Below are 14,758 nucleotides of genomic sequence, written 5' to 3'. Positions count from 1 at the left end.
AGTTGTACATATAAGTATTTTACATTCCTGACACAACAAATATAACGTCATTTTCTTTGTGGGTTTGACAGTTGATTCTGATCGGGTATCCATCGAGTAGAATGAAGCGATGTCTGGTTATTATTTTTTTAAATTTTTTTATGATTGCTTTTTGAACATTTAAGTAAGTTCCTATCCTGACACAACATGAATTTTTTTTGGCAATTGATTCTGACGGGCAATTGATTTTGATGGGGTGCTGTTTCAGGAAAATGAAGCGTTCTCTGAGTGCTAATTAAATCCGTAATAATATTTTGTTTTTCATGAAAACTATCTATATGTGGTTTGTGTGTTGAAATTGAGCATGTTGGGCTTGAAGTGTGTTGCAGTCCTGACACACAAAGGCAACATTGTTGTATTTCTGTGTTAGGCTCTTTGATTGTCCCTTAGGTCTTACAGGATCTTGTGCTTATTGAGTAAGCTCCAAGGTTTTTGATTGCGTAGTTGGGTTGACTAGTTTCATTAGCCCTAAACAGTAAAATTTACTGACGGCCAAAGGCTATCAATTGATATAAATCTTGTTCTTAATATATTCCCAAATGACATGGTGCTCTTATTTTCGATCTTAATTCCAGGAAACTGTCTATGTGTTGTTTATGATAGAGTGATCTCGATCACAATTCCAGGAAACTGTCTATATGTTGTTTATGGATGGTTATTGAAAAAGTTGTACAAGACTTACTCCTGACACCACACTGCTAGTCTAAGTGTTTAAAACTTCATTTGATCGGGTGTCCCTAAGAAAAATGAAGCGTTCTCTCTGCTAACAAAATCCAGAATTGTATTTGTTTGTTCAGATTTAATTTCTGATATTTCAAGGAAACTGTCATTATGTAGTGTATCGTGGAGACAACAATGCTGTTGTTTTGGCTCTTGATTCTTATGGGACATTGATTGAGGAGAATGAAGCGTTGTCTGTGTCCTGAATAACGATTTGGTTTTCTTTTTTGATTTTTGAAAAATCATGAAACTTTTGGTTTCACATGGTTTTCATGGTGTTGCATTCATGACAAAAAAGACAACATTATTATATTAGTGGTTTTTGCACTTTAGTTGTCCTTTAGATCTAATAGGTTCTTGTTCTCATATAATGAAGCCTCCTGGTTTTAAGGTCATATTGGTTTAGGTTGTTTGGTTGATGTCTATGTAAAACAGACAGAATTAACAAAAAAAAATATTATACATTGTGTCGAGAAACTTAATATGCCAGTATAAATGTCAAAACTTTCTTTCGGATGAGTACATCAGTGTCTGATTTGATGGGAAAAAAATATATATATAAAACTTGATTCTATTAGCAGATTTTAGCAAGTTCATCTTGTGGGTTGTGCAGTTGATTCTGATGGGGTATTCATCGAGGAGAATGAAGCGATGTCCGTGTTTACAAAAGTCTGAATAATATTTTTTTTTTTTTTTTTTTTAGGATCTTGGTATGCAATGGTTATCTTTGCAATGTTCACACTTGATTTGTCCTTTTCAGATGGGATGGGTAACTGTGATTATGGATTTTTTGATGCCATTGTATAGATGTTGAATTTGTAAACAAGAAAGATGGCGACTAGATCATCTGGTGTATCTCTATAATACGTTATATAGATGTTGAATTTGTAAACAAGAAAGATGGCGACTAGATCATCTGGAAAATACTGTAAAAAATTATTTATCTGTAGAACAAATTGGCTGCTGATAGGACCATCAAGTATCAGTTAAACTCAAACAGAAGAGTTTCCCGGTTTCTGATTAGGTGGAAAATATACTTCGCACCAATGTTATGATACCATGACGAGTAATTTGATAACAACATAGAAAGGTAGTGACGTTTACGTTGGTGTATCTGTATTAAAAAGACAGTTAAATTGCATTCGGCAAGTTATATATTGTTGAGTTTCATAAAAATCTTAAAATATCTGTATAGATCTGACTGGTATGTTGTTTGACATTCTTATATGTCATATATATATAATAATAATAATGGTATAGGTTGGAAGTTATGTATGACAAAATGGAAAGTTGAATGTTCTTGTAGATCCTCAGGTGGACATTGAAAAAAAAAGAAACTGCCTAAGTTATGGATTTGATGGAAAGGCGATGATATATATATATATATATATAATCAATTACAGACATTGTATTCAAATATTACATCCTTATCTTTGTGTTATTCACATTTAGTTTGCCCTTTCACTCTGAAAGGTAACTGTGTCCGGATCATTGACTTTTTGAAGCCATTAGATTGATAATTAAGCGTGACAAGATGAAAAGGTGACGGTTGTGGTAGATCCTTTGGTATATCTGTATTAATAAAAAAGATAAAATTACTTACAGACATTGTATTCAAATATTACATCCTTATCTTTGTGTTATTCACATTTATTTTGCCCTTTTCCTCTAACAGGTAACTGTGTCAGGATCATTGACTTTTTGAAGCCATTAGATTGATAATTAAGCGTGACAAGATGAAAAGGTGACGGTTGTGGTAGATCCTTTGGTATATCTGTATGAATAAAAAAGATAAAATTAATTACAGACATTGCATTCAAATATTACATCCTTATCTTTGTGTTATTCACATTTAGTTTGCCCTTTTCCTCTAACAGGTAACTGTGTCAGGATCATTGACTTTTTGAAGCCATTAGATTGATAATTAAGCGTGACAAGATGGAAAAGGTGACGGTTGTGGTAGATCCTTTGGTATATCTGTATGAATAAAAAAGATAAAATTAATTACGTACATTGTATTCAAATATTACATCCTTATCTTTGTGTTATTCACATTTAGTTTGCCCTTTTCCTCTAACAGGTAACTGTGTCAGGATCATTGACTTTTTGAAGCCATTAGATTGATAATTAAGCGTGACAAGATGGAAAAGGTGACGGTTGTGGTAGATCCTTTGGTATATCTGTATGAATAAAAAAGATAAAATTAATTACATACATTGTATTCAAATATTACATCCTTATCTTTGTGTTATTCACATTTATTTTGCCCTTTTCCTCTAACAGGTAACTGTGTCAGGATCATTGACTTTTTGAAGCCATTAGATTGATAATTAAGCGTGACAAGATGGAAAAGGTGACGGTTGTGGTAGATCCTTTGGTATATCTGTATGAATAAAAAAGATAAAATTAATTACAGACATTGCATTCAAATATTACATCCTTATCTTTGTGTTATTCACATTTAGTTTGCCCTTTTCCTCTAACAGGTAACTGTGTCAGGATCATTGACTTTTTGAAGCCATTAGATTGATAATTAAGCGTGACAAGATGGAAAAGGTGACGGTTGTGGTAGATCCTTTGGTATATCTGTATGAATAAAAAGATAAAATTAATTACGTACATTGTATTCAAATATTACATCCTTATCTTTGTGTTATTCACATTTATTTTGCCCTTTTCCTCTAACAGGTAACTGTGTCAGGATCATTGACTTTTTGAAGCCATTAGATTGATAATTAAGCGTGACAAGATGGAAAAGGTGACGGCTGTGGTAGATCCTTTGGTATATCTGTATGAATAAAAAAGATAAAATTAATTACAGACATTGCATTCAAATATTACATCCTTATCTTTGTGTTATTCACATTTATTTTGCCCTTTTCCTCTAACAGGTAACTGTGTCCGGATATTGACTTTTTGAAGCCATTAGATTGATAATTAAGCGTGACAAGATGAAAAGGTGACGGCTGTGGTAGATCCTTTGGTATATCTGTATGAATAAAAAAGATAAAATTAATTACAGACATTGTATTCAAATATTACATCCTTATCTTTGTGTTATTCACATTTAGTTTGCCCTTTTCCTCTTACAGATAACTGTGTCCGGATCATGGACTTTTTTGAAGCCATGGTATAGATATTAGAATGGTAGTTCTGTGCGGTGAGATAAAGATATTGTGGGAAAGCTATAGATATCCTCATGTATATCTCTATCAAAAATGACAAAGTTAATAAATTATGTTAGGTTAATCATTTGATGATATGAATCCTTAAAATCTCAAAATATATGTATAGAACATATATGGGAACCCAAGTTTCTGATTGAGATCAAAAAAACATTCAACTTAAAACTCATCCAGATTTCTTTTTCCTTTTTTCAAGTTTCCTTTGTTGTATTTGATAGTTGTGCTGATAGAAAAGTTGGTGATTTAATGTGACAAGATGAAAAGGTGGTGGTTCCGGTGGATCCTCTGGTGTATCTGTATAAAAAAAAAGAGATAAAATTAATAACAGACATTGTATTCAAATATGACATCGTTATCTTTGTGTTATTCACATTTAGTTTGCCCTTTCATTCTGATTGGTAACTGTGCACGAATTATTGACTTTTTTGAAGCCATGGTATAGATATTTAAGAATGGTAGTTCTGTGTGAAGAGATAAAGACATTGTGTGGAACCTATAGATCCTCAGGTGTATCTCTATAAAAATGACAAGTTAATGAATTATATTAGGTAAGTCATTTGATTATAAAAATCTTCAAAATCTCAGAATATATTTATAGAACATATCGGCACCCCAGTTTCTGATTGAGATAAAAAAAGAAAGAAAAAAAAAAAATCAACTTAATCCTTAATTTATCATATAAATTTTGTGCAAGTTAAGAAAAAAAACTTATCCAGATTTCTTTTTCCTTCTTTCAAGTTTTCTTCGTTGTATTTGATAGTTGTGCTGATAGAAAAGTTGGTGATTTAATTTGACAAGATGAAAAGGTGGTGGTTCTGGTGTATCTGTATAAAAAAAAAAAAATTAAATTAATTACAGACATTGCATTCAAATATTACATCCTTATCTTTGTGTTATTCACATTTAGTTTGCCCTTTTCCTCTGACAGGTAACTGTGCATGAATTATTGACTTTTTTGAAGCCATGGTATAGATATTTAAGAATGGTAGTTCTGTGTGAAGAGATAAAGACATTGTGTGGAACCTATGGATCCTCAGGTGTATCTCTATAAAAATGACAAGTTAATGAATTATATTAGGTAAGTCATTTGATTATAAAAATCTTCAAAATCTCAGAATATATTTATAAAACATATCGGCACCCCAGTTTCTGATTGAGAGCAAAAAAAAAAAAAAAAAAATTCAACTTAATCCTGATTGTTTTATTTTATAATCGTACTGATAGAAAAGTTAATCGTACTTATAGAAAAGTTGGTGATTTAATGTGACAAGATGAAAAGGTGGTGGTTCTGGTGTATCTGTATAAAAAAAAAGAAGATAAAATTAATTACAGACATTGCATTCAAATATTACATCCTTATCTTTGTGTTATTCACATTTAGGTTGGTCTTTCACTCTGATTGGTAACTGTGTCCGGATCATTGACTTTTTTGAAGCCATGGTATAGATATTTGATTGGTAGTTCTGTGTGAAGAGATAAAGACATTGTGTGGAACCTATAGATCCTCAGGTGTATCTCTATAAAAATGACAAGTTAATGAATTATATTAGGTAAGTCATGATTATAAAAATCCTCAAATCTCAGAATATATTTATAGAACATATCGGCACCCCAGTTTCTGATTGAGATAAAAAAAAAAATTGACTTAATCCTTAATTTATCATATTAGTTTTGTGCAAGTTTAGAAAGAAAAACTTTGTTCCAGATTTCTTTTTCCTTCTTTCAAGTTGTGCTGATAGAAAAGTTGGTGATTTAATGTGACTAGATGAAAAGGTGGTGGTTCTGGTGTATCTGTATAAAAAAAAAGAAGATAAAATTAATTATAGACATTGCATTCAAATATTACATCGTTATCTTTGTGTTATTCACATTTAGGTTGGCCTTTCACTCTGATTGGTAACTGTGCACGAATTATTGACTTTTTTGAAGCCATGGTATAGATATTTAAGAATGGTAGTTCTGTGTGAAGAGATAAAGACATTGTGTGGAACCTATAGATCCTCGGGTGTATCTCTATAAAAAAAATGACAAAGTTAATAAATTGTTTTGGGTACGACATTTGATGATAAGACTCCTTAAAATCTCAAAAATATTTTGTATATAACATATGGGCATCCAAGTTTCTTATTGAGATAAAAAAAAATTGACTTAATCCTGAATTTATCATATAAAAATTGTGCAAGTTAAGAAAAAAAATTTAATCCAGATTTCTTTTTCCTTCTTTCAAGTTTTCTTCATTGTATTTGATAGTTGTGCTGATAGAAAAGTTGGTGATTTAATGTGACAAGATGAAAAGGTGGTGGTTCTGGTGTATCTAAAAAAAAAAAGGATAAAATTAATTATAGACATTGCATTCAAATATTACATCGTTATCTTTGTGTTATTCACATTTAGGTTGGCCTTTCACTCTGATTGGTGACTGTGCACGGAGTATTGACTTTTTTGAAGCCATGGTATAGAGATTAGATTGATAATTAAGCGTGACAAGATGAAAAGGTGACGGTTGTGGTAGATCCTTTGGTATATCTGTATAAATAAATAAGGTAAAATTAATTGCAGACATTGTATTCAAATACTACATCCTTATCTTTGTGTTATTCACATTTAGTTTGCCCTTTTCCTCTAACAGGTAACTGTGTCCAGATCATTGACTTTTTGAAGCCATTAGATTGATAATTAAGCGTGACAAGATGAAAAGGTGACGGTTGTGGTAGATCCTTTGGTATGAATAAAAAAGATAAAATTAATTACAGACATTGTATTCCAATATTACATCCTTATCTTTGTGTTATTCACATTTATTTTGCCCTTTTCCTCTAACAGGTAACTGTGTCCGGATCATTGACTTTTTGAAGCCATTAGATTGATAATTAAGCGTGACAAGATGGAAAAGGTGACGGCTGTGGTAGATCCTTTGGTATATCTGTATGAATAAAAAAGATAAAATTAATTACAGACATTGTATTCAAATATTACATCCTTATCTTTGTGTTATTCACATTTATTTTGCCCTTTTCCTCTAACAGGTAACTGTGTCCGGATCATTGACTTTTTGAAGCCATAAGATTGATAATTAAGCGTGACAAGATGAAAAGGTGACGGCTGTGGTAGATCCTTTGGTATATCTGTATGAATAAAAAAGATAAAATTAATTACAGACATTGCATTCCAATATTACATCCTTATCTTTGTGTTATTCACATTTAGTTTGCCCTTTTCCTCTAACAGGTAACTGTGTCCGGATCATTGACTTTTTTGAAGCCATGGTATAGATATTAGAATTGTAGTTCTGTGCGGTGAAATAAAGATATTGTGGGAAAGCTATAGATATCCTCATGTATATCTCTATCAAAAATGACAAAGTTAATAAATTATGTTAGGTTAATCATTTGATGATATGAGTCCTTCAAATCTCAAAATATACCAGGTATGTATAGAACATGTATGGGAACCCAAGTTTCTGATTGAGAACAAAAAAACATTCAACTTAAAACTTATCCAGATTTCTTTTTCCTTTTTTCAAGTTTCCTTTGTTGTACATGTATTTGATAGTTGTGCTGATAGAAAAGTTGGTGATTTAATGTGACAAGATGAAAAGGTGGTGGATCCTATGTTGTATCAATCTGTATAAAAAAAGGTAAAATTAATTACAGACATTGCATTCAAATATTACATCGTTATCTTTGTGTTATTCACATTTAGGTTGGTCTTTCACTCTGATTGGTAACTGTGCACGAATTATTGACTTTTTTGAAGCCATGGTATAGATATTTGATTGGTAGTTCTGTGTGAAGAGATAAAGACATTGTGTGGAACCTGTAGATCCTCAGGTGTATCTCTATAAAAATGACAAGTTAATGAATTATATTAGGTAAGTCATGATTATAAAAATCTTCAAAATCTCAATATATTTATAGAACATATCGGCACCCCAGTTTCTGATTGAGATAAAAAAAAAATTGACTTAATCCTTAATGTATCATATTAGTTTTGTGCAAGTTAAGAAAGAAAAACTTTGTTCCAGATTTCTTATTCCTTCTTTCAAGTTGTGCTGATAGAAAAGTTGGTGATTTAATGTGACTAGATGAAAAGGTGGTGGTTCTGGTGTATCTGTATAAAAAAAAAGAAGATAAAATTAATTACAGACATTGCATTCAAATATTACATCCTTATCTTTGTGTTATTCACATTTGGGTTGGCCTTTCATTCTGATTGGTAACTGTGCACGAATTATTGACTTTTTTGAAGCCATGGTATAGATATTTAAGGATGGTAGTTCTGTGCGGTGACATGAAGATATTGTGTGGAACCTATAGATCCTCGGGTGTATCTCTATAAAAAAAATGACAAAGTTAATAAATTGTTTTGGGTACGACATTTGATGATAAGACTCCTTAAAATCTCAAAAATATTTTGTATATAACGTATGGGCATCCAAGTTTCTTATTCAGATAAAAAAAATTGACTTAATCCTGAATTTATCATATAAAAATTGTGCAAGTTAAGAAAAAAAACTTATCCAGATTTCCTTTTCCTTCTTTCAAGTTTTCTTCGTTGTATTTGATAGTTGTGCTGATAGAAAAGTTGGTGATTTAATGTGACAAGATGAAAAGGTGGTGGTTCTGGTGTATCTAAAAAAAAAAGGATAAAATTAATTATAGACATTGCATTCAAATATTACATCGTTATCTTTGTGTTATTCACATTTAGGTTGGCCTTTCACTCTGATTGGTAACTGTGCACGGAGTATTGACTTTTTTGAAGCCATGGTATAGAGATTAGATTGATAATTAAGCGTGACCAGATGAAAAGGTGACGGCTGTGGTAGATCCTTTGGTATATCTGTATAAATAAATAAGGTAAAATTAATTGCAGACATTGTATTCAAATACTACATCCTTATCTTTGTGTTATTCACATTTAGTTTGCCCTTTTCCTCTTACAGGTAATTGTGTCTGGATCATGGACTTTTTTGAAGCCATGGTATAGATATTAGAATGGTAGTTCTGTGCGGTGAGATAAAGACATTGTGGGAAAGCTAGATATACTCATGTATATCTCTATAAAAAATGACAGAATTAATAAATTATATAAGGTAGATCATTTGATTATAAGAATCTGTAAAATCTCAAAATATAAGAGCAAAAAAATATTCAACTTAATCCTGAAATTATTATATTCTATTAAAATAAGTTTTAAAAAAAAAGAAAAAAAAAAACCCAACTTATCCAGATTTCTGTTTCCTTCTTTCAAGTTTTCCTTTGTTGTATTTGATAGTTGTGCTGACAAAAAAGTTTGATGATAGCTACGGTGTTTATAGATGTCAATATAGATGATGGTTTTCCCTCAGCACAGGCATACGTTATGATATACTGAAGGGTCTTATGGGGTATGTGGAGAAGGGGGCCACTCGGGTATAAGAATAATCAAGTTTGACACTAATTTTGTACTACCTCTGCCCTGCAGGTAGGGCGTAAGAATTGTACCTGCTGCCCCCATTGCATGATCGTAAGAGGCGACTAAATTTGGGATCTTTCTTTTTTATTCTTTCTAAGCAATTTTCTTCTTAATGTCCCTTTTACACTACTTTCCTTTTTGGTCTTTAGTTTAGCATGAGCATTTGCCCCTGTGAGGAAGGCTTTTGGGTTCGTTTGCTTGGCCAAGACATACCAGAGCCTTAGAAAATGGTCATTTCTACTCTTGCTAGCACTATATGCATTTAAGGAGTGGGATTTGTTCCCCTTTTGTCAGTATAATATGACTGGGTGGGGTGTCCTGCTGGGTGTCTGGTAGTAAATTCAGTGAGATTGCACTATAAAGTCGACATTAGTTTTGCTCCATAAAGGAGACAAACAACACATGGGAGGTCGCCCTTAGATAGCTAGTTCTTGATAGGATTTTACTAAATGTAAACCAATCAAACAAATTCTACCTATACTGGCTTTATCGGACAATTTCTGTACCAAGTTTGGTTGCATTTCAAACAAAATTAGTGCCATTCAATTTGTAGATCCTCTACATTCCCTATTCATGCTTTATTGAACTCTCTTCACAAGCTGTCAGCTGACCACTGGCCACTTTCCTTCAAAAATGACCACTTACCACATCCGTGGAAGTGAAGGCATGTAATACAGTACTGTACCCTGCCCGTTCCTGGAAGCAAGACGTTATTTCGATTTAAATTATGCGGAAAATACATCACCAAATAAGTTTCCTAAAATATTTGTGGTCTTCTCCAAAAAAAAAATAAAATCCGATATACATTTATTTATTTTGTCAGTTTTAGAATTTCATGCAACCAATATTCAATCTACTGCTTTTCATGTTCTCGTGTACAGTGTACTATTCCTGTGTAATGATACATTATTATTGGATCTGATTGTATGTTTTATTTAGTTATAGATATCTTTTTCAATGCATAGACCAAAAAAAAAATTATCTTGTGCTGGTTTCTTGGAATGGGACGGGTACGGGTACAGGCATGGTTTTCGTGTTTTCGCCTCCACAGGATCTCTCGGACATGAGGTAGTAAGAAATTACTGACATACCTCATGTATATTTTATAGCCAGATGCCCTCCCCATATACCCTATAAGACCTTTTTAGATATCGTAACATATGCCCTGCCTGTGGTCCTAGGTGGCTGTTAATTAATCTAATTAAAATCTTGATATTCATTCTCACTCTGTTCCATAAACATCGCATAAAAGGTCACGTCAAGGTGACCTGTGATATTTCTGTGTTCCCATTTTCAGGACGAATTGTCAAGTTCTCTGTGTAAACTATTTCGCCACAGCATGCATCTGAAGCAAACCACTTCAGCACAGCATTTATATAGCTGTATGCTTTGTGGGATGAAATTATTGGAATTAAATTTACAGATTATGCAAGCTTTGCACTCTAAGTCATGCTAGTTCGCACATACAAATTTCACTTTCAAGATTCTGGGAGTAGTAATTTGATTGGCTAATCCAGAAAGTCACCCTGACGTGACCCCTTATGCAATGTTGTGAGATGTTCATGTAACAGACTGGGAATGAATATCTAGATTTTAATTAGATTAGCTGTTAATATCATTAACAGTTACTTGTCTTTGTTAATGTTGCTATCCGTTTGGTTCTCTGACCTTTGTCAAATTCTTCTTGATGACCAAAACCAGTGGAAAACAGAGTCGTTAGTGTTTATAATTAATTCTAATCAATAATAGATCAGCTGATGTAATTAGCAAATCCGGTATAAACATCCATGATTGAATTTCTTTCTGATGTATTGATGAGGGCAGACAAAATTTAGTAGAAATTTCGACTGGTTGAGTTAACAGGCGAGAGACAGAAATAAGAGTTTATTTAAGTAGATGATCGAAGCTCAATAAAGCCGATAGAAAGAACATATATAAACCATACAACAATAAATAAAAAAAACATAATAACATTGACCAACCGATCATATAATTGTTAATAAGGAATTCAACCAATAATCAATTAGGTATTTTTTACTGATTCTGAACACTATGTCTAACACTAATATCAGGTGAGCGATATATGTAGGCCCCATGGGCCTCTTGTTTACTTCAATTTGCTTGTGAAATTAATACATCCAATTTCGAATTGATAGATCATCATTTCCACCATTTTGATGGAAGTAAAAAATAGATAATGACCTGCTGGCCAAGATTCATCAATGTTCCTTAGCTTAAGGAAATTCTTCAACTTTTATTGAAGGAAAGAAATTCTTCGCTTAGAAATATTTCCTTCAATTTTATAATGTTTTTCCGTTGGAAGATGTTAGTTAAGGAATTTCCTCAAGGTAAGGCACATTGATGAAATCTGGGCCAGGTAACAAAAGTTTGTGGCAGTTATTGATAGTAACTCCTTACCTTGCTTAATGTCTGTTCAGATTATAAATCTGGCCGCTTTGTGAACCTTAACAAAATTATCCACACTGTATTATTTAAGTTCCTGTATCCTTATCTGTGATCCGAATAATGCATCTTCTCATCGATTCAATTTTTGTTCTTAGCATAATACAATGTATGATTTTTCTTCTCAAAGGGTACTAAATCTCCAAAACTTGTCATACATACAATATACTTTTTATTGTTTTGTTTAAGATGTGTATCATGTTGTTTATGTGCATGCATTTTAGTATGTAAAGAATCTCTGGAATCCTGTATAAAAAAAAAAAAAAAAAAAAATCATTACCTGGGTTTACAGAATCTGTGTCATATATGTTACCACATTATGTTCATCAGGATCAAGATAGTCATTTTCCAAAACCAGATTCATCAAGAAAAAAAACACTAAATCTGCCTTCTGCAAAAATTACTTTATGATTTAAACAAGAAATGTTTGATATGGTAGAACATGATTTTTTTGGATGATTTAATTGAAGGATATACTTTATTTGACAAGGTATAAGCCCCTGCCCTCAAGGATAAGCCCATCCCCTTATTTTTCACATGTAGATAAACTTCGTTATCTGCAGAATAACTTCCTAACCCACGGTCAGATTAGACAAGCACATATCGTAACCTACGCATCCCCAACCCAATCATCATATTTATTTTTAGTTGAAAAGGTTCTAACGTGAAAATGCATTTATAGAAATGTTTGATGTCGCTAACAAAGCAATAATTCTAGATTAAAGTAATCAAGTTATCAGGAATGATTTACCTCCCTTTGTACATATTTTATTTATGATTGAAGATATGTGCTGTAGTTTGCATTCGAACACTATACGTTGTAGAATGTGAGGCTGAATTGCGGGTATAAAGTTGTACTGATATTCCAAATTTTCATACACTTGGATCAATGATTAATTTCTAAAAATTCCTCAAATAATGTTTATAAAGTCTCATTAATCAAAATGTCAATATATATATATATTTAAAAGTCCAATTATTTGTATGAATTTGTCTAGCTACATAATTAATATAGAGACTCACCATGACATTTTGACTGCCTTTGATATAAATAAAGCAGGATTTAAGCATCTCGTGTCCATCCATCTTATCATTATTTTAAAATCTCTGCCAGATTTCACTTAACTAGGGAGAACTCCAGCTTTAGAGGTCAAAGGTCAATGTCACATCACAAGGGAACATCAACCTGAATGCTTGCAGGGCAATCAGCTAATTATTTATTTTTGATTTATCGAGAGTCAACACTTCACCTTTACTTGTTGATGATCTGATCTCGTTTCATCTCGGTAGAATACAGTTTAACAATTATCTTGGATAAATCCAAATGACCAATGGTCAAGATAGGAACTAAGGTTTAATAGCAGAATTTTTTAAACATGTAGGTTTAAGGTCCAGTTATGCTGTCAGAAACTCTCAGGCTTATTCATATTTCTATCAAAAACCAGATTTGTGCAAATTAAGGTTTTAGTAAGTAATGTATTTAGCACACACGAAAAAGAACATGTTTGATATTGTTATTTTAATTACGATCAATAATTCTACCTTGTGCTTTTTGACCTTCACCTCTAAGTCTGGTAAAGGTATGTACCGTCCAATGGTGTATGGCGATTTAGTTTTGTACTGCCTGGACCGTTTCAACTGAGTTTCATAAATAACTGCCATTTTGACAAAACAGGATTCTTGATGAAAATGGAAGTAACATGTTTTGTTTGCGATTGTTATCTGTTTTTACTTGGGAACCGGTCAGCTTTTAAATAAAACTGATTGAGTAACTTTCATCATCAAATTCAGTTTTTACAGTCATCTCGCTTAGTATATTTGGGAAACAAGATATGTTATCATTATTTGTATATGCAAATTAAACATGCAACTTTTAAGTTTAGTTAATTTTGTGGATATTTTCTGCATTATTTTTACTGAAATGATTAGTTTTTTCTCAGGAATGACCTTTTCAAGTATCAAAATGGTGTGTTTTCCTGGGAACAGCTTTAAGAATGTTTTACTTTTTTTCGTATCCAAGTAGAAGAAGCGTTTTGTTTTATTCAATATTTTCATGGAGTATAGGACATTATATGGAGACTATGGGCAATTATTTTTGTTTGTAGTTTTATTACTGATATTGTTATAAATTCCAATTTGAACATTGGTTTTAGCACCATGAAGGATTGTAAATTATGTTATGTATTTATTTCTAACATATTCATGTCTACATTTTGAGATATAAAAACTGTATACATTATGTCCATGTGTCATGGACGAAGTCGTGTTTTCTGAAAAAACTGGTCAGTTGGTTTAGTATTACTGGAAAAGTTGTAGTTTATTCCAGACACAAATAAGATTTCTTTCAAACAAAAAAAGACAATTACAATAGTTTTGGTTAACTTCGGGGAGAAAATATTCCAACAAGCAGTATAAAGGTCTGATCTAAGTTAAATCAACATTTCTGAACATAAAATTGTCAAAAGGAAACTGTTACAAGAATGATGTTAATGAAGATTCATCCCCTTTAATTGTAGGAAGCTTTTCAATGCAAAATTTTTACATAAAGGAATGTTGATGATCAAATCTGTTGAACATATGTTTAAAAGATGTTTCAGATATACACTGCCATCCTTAAAAAACAAGTACACTCTCTTTTGATTTGTTGGTGTATTGTAAGTACATGTATATCAGAAATTCTAATTTTGCAAATTTCTTGAAGATTATTCATTTGTCAGTGGCAAATTTTTATGAGAATAAATCGCCTTGATGAAGTTTCAGGACAGATCAAGGTAGGGACTTTTTTCTAAGATATTTCAAAATGCATGAAAAAATTTCTATTAAAAGATTTAATTTAAAATTACACTCTATGAATTATATCATCTTTGGTCTATTGTGAAAATATGCTCTCAATC

At 31.9% G+C, this 14,758-nt stretch overlaps 1 long non-coding RNA gene across 1 annotated transcript; it reads left to right on the top strand.

Moving 5' to 3' along the window:
• Positions 1-1,450: 1,450 nt before the first annotated feature.
• Positions 1,451-12,153, top strand: LOC117326940. The gene is made up of 2 exons (XR_004532532.1): positions 1,451-6,642; positions 6,838-12,153. It is a non-coding gene; the product is annotated as an uncharacterized LOC117326940 (long non-coding RNA).
• The last annotated feature ends 2,605 nt before the right edge of the window (positions 12,154-14,758 follow it).

This window comes from Pecten maximus, chromosome 5, assembly GCF_902652985.1.
Source record: "Pecten maximus chromosome 5, xPecMax1.1, whole genome shotgun sequence".
Classification (NCBI taxonomy): Eukaryota; Metazoa; Mollusca; class Bivalvia; order Pectinida; family Pectinidae; genus Pecten; species Pecten maximus.
The sequence above is the reverse complement of the archived record's forward strand: the minus strand, read 5'-3'. Positions and strand labels throughout refer to the sequence as shown.